This window comes from Nuphar pumila, chromosome 14, assembly GCF_984573655.1.
Source record: "Nuphar pumila chromosome 14, dmNupPumi1.hap1.1, whole genome shotgun sequence".
In the NCBI taxonomy this organism is placed as follows: domain Eukaryota; kingdom Viridiplantae; phylum Streptophyta; class Magnoliopsida; order Nymphaeales; family Nymphaeaceae; genus Nuphar; species Nuphar pumila.
The window spans coordinates 85,094,080-85,100,409 of record NC_143262.1 but is presented as its reverse complement, the minus strand read 5'-3'; the positions used below and the strand labels follow the sequence as shown (position 1 = coordinate 85,100,409).

Sequence of the window (6,330 nt, the reverse complement as noted above, 5' to 3'; positions counted from 1 at the left end):
TACGAGTTTCTTCCCCACTTAGTTTAGTAATTACATCTTCAAGACAGGAGGAAGTGAAGGCGGATAAAAGAGAAGACCAGATTTGTTCGAATTCGAGCCTAAGCCCATTCAAAAAATTAAAAAATCTATCTTCTTCCAATTGTTTATGACGGTATACTATGGCTTCTCCGCTCTACTTGGGTTCGAGCATAGCAAGCTCATCCCAAATAGAAGAAAGTTCAACAAAATATTTTCTTATCGTCATTTCTCCTTGATGAAGAGTTAGCGCCTTCTTTTGGAGGTAATATTTATAGGACAAGTCCCTAGAGGTGTACATCTTCTCAAGGTACTCTCATGCTTGAGAAACTTTCTTAAACTTGATAATATTGGCGTTAATCCTTGTTTCTACGGATGAAAAAATCTATGAGAGAATTTTAAAATTCCTCATCTCCCATTCTTCATGCTTTTTGGTGTAGTCATTAAGAGCCTTGGCTCTTTCTTCGCCTTCAAGAATTTTTATTTCTTCTTCTTCCATCAAGGTTATCTTTGACTCCGGTTCGGAAATCGAGTATTGAACATAGCTCCAAAGCCCTTTTCCTTTGATATGAGCCTCCATGTTTTCGGCCCAAACATGATAGTTGGATCCATTGAGTTTGAAGCTGAGAAAGAAATGAGTCTTTCACCCATTAGAGAGGAGAGATGATGAAAAAGAATACGTACCACAAATGATTTTTAGACCTTTCTTAATAAAGGAGTCTTCTAAAATATTGGATGAACAAGAGGATCCACTCCAATCTTCAAAAATTTGAGAACACGCTTTTCGAGACACTAGAAAGAGAAAGAATCCACACGATTTTTCTTTCTCCAACCTTGCTCTGATACCATGTGAAAGTATCTTCAACAAGATACTATTATCAAAACCTTAATATTCTTGATGACAAGCACGTGCACACATGCACAATAAGCACTCTTAGAACACTTGTGCACAAAAGCACAACTCACTAAATCTCACAAATACACGAAGGCATAAAAAAATAAAAGCTTTATTGAAGAACACATGGGCTTTGACACAAAGCCCTTAAGAAATACAAAGGGGAGAACCCCTATTTATAACAACACAAAAGGAGCCTTGGAGGGGCTCCACTCATAGATGTTGGAGGGGCCCAACGTCTATTTGAGTGCCCCCCCCCCAAGGTATCTTTTAGGTACTAATTAAAAAGAAAATAAAAATAGAAAAAAGAAAGATTAAAAATAATTACAATCATATTCATAAAGTGAATGTGCGTAAAATAGTAAAAATAACTAAACTACTCCTATGACTAAAATAAGGAAAATATATATTTTTTATATATATAAATAGATAATATATATATATATATATGTATTATCCTTTTTATATATGTAAAATATATAGGATTACAAGGTTCCGTAATACAATTTAACTTAACCCGTGCAAGGGATAGGATGATAATTTGCCTTCTTCTAGGTTAAAATCAGGCCAAAAGTTTGGGACCAATTTTTTTTCCTTATCAAGACTAGGGAAGCTGTCGATCATGTAGACTTGTCCTTAAGGCTTGCAAATATTGACTAGAACTATAGTGACATGAACACTATTAAAACACTGTAGGGTCTGCTCCTTCCATGTGAACCTCCGTACGCAGCCACGAGCCACGAGCCACTTCTTCCTCTTCCTCCTAGCTCAAGGGGATGAAAGCAGCTCTTTGACTCATTTACCTTCAGTTTCATTAATATCTGAGCCACCCAAGCCAACCTAGTAAGCTGCTTGAAGAAAGGGCAGAGCTATAGAAGGTGAAAATGGGATCTTCAGTGTTATTTACACATGGCAAAGGCATCTCAATGAGTAACTGGGTAAACCAGAGTTATCAGAAGCTTCTTAGGTAAGTGGTAAGTGGGAAGCGCGCTTCCTAGAAACTGACTTCGGAAGCACGATACTCCTGGCTTCTGAAACTTCATGGGAATATCGATTTCCCCACGCTTGTTCTATGCTTCCCACACACATGGTCTATACTTCCTATATGCTTTTCTCACTGAATACTGTGGACTTGATCATGGTCGCATGTGCCTATTTTTTTGTGTAAATCCTGTGGCTTAGGAAGGTGTATTGGACTTGCAAACCTTCTGCGCTCTTTCACCCGTCTTCTTTCTTCCCCTTCCCTCCATAGACAAAACTCACGGAGATACACAACCAATAAACCAAAAGAAAAAAAAGGAAAAAAATTGATGAAATTTAGATGAAATTATATGCCATGTGATCATTATGCAGATTGACTGAAGCATCAACAATCAGCCCTGATCTCTGACTGCTTTCTTTTCAGGTTCAACAGAAACTTGTCTATGATTTGAGGCAATCAGTGCTGATGGGTGATTCAGAGAATTGCTGTCAGCGTATATATCAGTGAGTTTTCAGTATTGTCTTTGTACCAAGGCATTCTCCACAGAAAATTATTGTGCTCTATTTTCTCTGCCATCTAAATATAATGGCAGCATTTCAGTTTCATTTGGTCCTGGGAAAAACCTTATCTAGGCTAAAAACACCAGTGGATGAACCAAGAACTGAAAAAAATTCTAGGACTTTTGGACCATAGACTCCTAAGTATACTAGTTTTAGTGTTCATGCTGTTACTAGTATTGTTACATGCATGTGCGAATGCACTCTACAAAGTGGTGGAAGTCTATCATCCAAGCGAAAATGTAAAAAAAGGAACGAAACAGATAATGAATATGGTTGATGTGAAGAGATTTAAGTTACTTGAGAGGAGTTCCTAACCTAGTCCAAGTTTCCAACACTTTAAAGATTTTCTCCCCTTCACTTGTGGCAAGTCCATTTGATCTCAGGATAGGTTGCAATCTGCTGGCTGTTTCACATATCTGAAATTCCAACAGGGGAGCATATGGATGACTTAAAACCAAATGCATATCTATGAGATGAGATCATACCTTAACAACACATACTAGTTTGGTTTCTGACATATAAGATGATATATCCAGTTTGTTCTCAAAAGTTTGCTTGGAAATCTTGCATTCACCTAATTACTCTGGTATTCCAACCCTCAGCTTTCATTGGAACCATTAAATGATTGAAGGATTTTGGTGGTTACTTTATGTGAACTATAGGGAGCGTGACCTTTATCATTTGAATTTTCCACATCTATTGTTTGACCTCACAAAAACTGGACACTAGCCTGTTCATGCTGTGGATGGACGAAATATAGTATTTTTCCTGATGCCAATCCCTTTTGGTGGTTGGCTCTAAATGATCTATGCTGCTAGTACATGAGATCTTTGTCTTTTTTTTATGACTAGACATTCTAGGTGCCTAATTACAGCGAGACCATATCTAAATGTAATAACTTGAATAATGTACAGGTATATGCAAGAGGTTGTGGATGAAATTGTCATTGGAAATGTAGATCCATCAAAGGTTGGAGGCATTGCTATTGCATAATTTTCTAGTTAGAGTATTTATGCTTTTGATGCTTATACAACTTATTGTTTTTCTTTTTAGCCACCAAGAAGCTGGAATCTTGGGAAATTTTTGGATGAATTTCTTGGGATTGCAGGGAAGATAATCTCAGGTATCTTTTGGTTTTTGTTACAGTGATAAACGTCTTTTTAAGAATTGGAATCCTCTTACATGGATTTGCCGTGCATATTTCTTAATCTGAGTCAGTTGATATGTTGTCTTCGAAAGGTATAAAATTTGTTTCTCATAAAATAGGCAAAAGGCAGTAAATATAGTAATACTAGTATTGCAAATCATGAAGATGTAAGTAAAATAATTAGCATTAAGTTGTCAATAGTAGGTTATGTGATTGTTGCAACATGCACACAACTTAATGCTTGAATGGATAAAGCAATCATGCCAATTGAGTTGGCATGACCCAAACGTATTCATTTATTGCAGTGTTTGCTTTTCTGACCATCTCATTGCTGGCCTTGCTGTCACGAGTCAATCTGTTGTTGTGGTCTGTACAATGTTCTTGTTTGTTCTGTTGGAATATTTGAGGCTTCATTGCATTCCTAACTAGTTATATAATGAATTGAAATCCTTGCAGAAGAATTTTCTGATGTCACAAAGGAATCTCTGCAATCCTCAATTGAACAAGCTCGTAGAGTAAATATCATGGAGATTGAAGCTATTTCACTTCCTAATTTGCCAAAACCACTAGGTGTGTTTAGAGGACTACGTGGAAAGGCTGCCTCTTTAAAACGTTGGCTTGTCATTTCTTCTGATGAATCTGCTTCGTGAGTGTGAATCTCACATATTTATGTTCTCATTTTTTTGTTGTTAATTCTATGTCTAAGCTCAATATTGGTCGTTGGCATTATACAGAAATGGAAGATACCAACATAGTGTCAATCTCCTTGGCAAGTACCTGGGAGATTTTTTAATTTCTTCTTATGCTGAAATTGTTCAAGATTCTGGATATGACTATCGATATATTCAAGAAGTGGAGGTACCTTTTGATTAGTTCTATTTTAATTAATCATGCTGTGATAGTTTAGCTGTGGTTTTCTTCATTGTGAATAATACTCTGTTTTCCTCGTTTCATCCATGTAAAAAGTTTCAGCCAATAGAATCCTTTTCTTTTTTGTTATTAATAGAAAATCGTCAATGTAGCATGAGTCTCTACAAAATGCATTAATGGAACCCATAACAGTGTCGAACTTGTAAATCTGGAATGTCCCACGCTAGTGCTTTGTTTCTCTTTCATTTTTAAAGGAAAGATGCACAAGAATTATTGTTAACAACATTTGAGCTGTTTTGAGATAGGAAAGTGTGGAGATTATCTTAATAATTACAGTACATAAGTATACAGAAATAGAGAACAAAAGATAATTCTATGCTGATACAAGTAGTAACAAAATACAGACATGAGAATAGGTGCAACTTGACAACAGTGTATAGGGAGTGAGCTCTAATTTTCATCTATAGGCCTATCTAAACAACGAGATGACAAGGCACAGGTGTAACTATGAATCCAAGTGCATTCCATGGGAGTTGTGGTTAAACATGAAGTTTCCTTTTTTCTTTTAATGCATATCAAAATGATTGTTTGAAGCTAAATGTGTAGGTTGATTGCATCTATGTTCTGCCAAGTTCCATGTGGTAATCCATGCCATTGCACCCCACTGAATACTGTGGAGTGTGGACTTGATCATGGTCGCATGTGCCTATTTTTTGTGTAAATCCTGTGGCTTAGGAAGGTGTATTGGACTTGCAAACCTTCTGTGCTCTTTCACCCATCTTCTTTCTTCCCCTTCCCTCCATAGACAAAACTCACGGAGATACACAACCAATAAACCAAAAGAAAAAAAAGGAAAAAGAAATGATGAAATTATATGCCATGTGATCATTATGGGGATTGATTGTATCAGAAATTATTGGCTACTGCTGTTGATTTAAGAAATATTTATTTAACTTAATTAGTCCCATACATAAGCAGCAGTCTGAAGCTCCGAAAGTCTTCACACAACACCAAACAGGTTTCTTTATGTGGCCAATACAATGTTTCTGGTCATAATTGGAAATTTAATTGCCTTTTCTTTAGATTTTGTGTTGTTTATTGTACTCGCTGGAAATAAAGTTAAGCTAAATCCTGTGATAAGTCGTTGCATGGTTAAATTCTAGTTTTTTACATGAGCCAAGTGTGTCAGATGGCCTTTATTTGTACGTCAAACAACCACGCTTAGTGGTCTATGCCAGCTATATCATATTGGATCTTGATCTGTGTGCATAAATCCAAACTATGTCAAAGGTCATCCTGCAAATTTCGTAAACCATGCTTTGGAATGGGTATGATGATCATATAATCTTGCTTATGGTTGAACAAGTCCGTATTATAGTTTTTTTTTTCTGCAGAAACAATATTTGTAAAAAAGCTTGACTGTTTTTGGAGGGACCATTTGATAAATATGAATCGACTTAGTTTAGCGGTAATTGCTGCTGCTGATTATTTTTGTTATATGATGATGATGATGACAAAATTGTTGCCTAACGAGCTTTGAGTGTAAAATTGTTATGTAGGTTAACGTTAGAAGTTTTGGACACAGGAATCCACTTGAAGAATACAAGATCGATGGCTGTCGCTTTTTCATTGCTATGCTTAGTGCAACACTGCGTTTGACAGTGGAATCACTCCTGAAGTTTTGGTCATCACCAATGGAATCTAAAGAATTAGTTCTACAATAAAACCTAGTAAATGTGACACTGTACAGTATAAATATGTTGTCCGTGATGCTTTAGTTTATCTTGTACCCCAGGCCCACTAGTGTTACCAATTAGCCTTAACTCAAAATTTGTATCTTATAGATGGCTCAACCAGGTGC

The 6,330-nt window shown here is 36.4% G+C and overlaps 1 long non-coding RNA gene across 1 annotated transcript; it reads left to right on the top strand.

Annotated features, from left to right (window-relative positions):
- The first annotated feature begins 1,753 nt into the window (after nucleotides 1-1,753).
- LOC149817202 (uncharacterized) lies at nucleotides 1,754-3,421 on the top strand. The gene is made up of 3 exons (XR_016427614.1): nucleotides 1,754-1,877; nucleotides 2,316-2,395; nucleotides 3,367-3,421. It is a non-coding gene; the product is annotated as an uncharacterized LOC149817202 (long non-coding RNA).
- The last annotated feature ends 2,909 nt before the right edge of the window (nucleotides 3,422-6,330 follow it).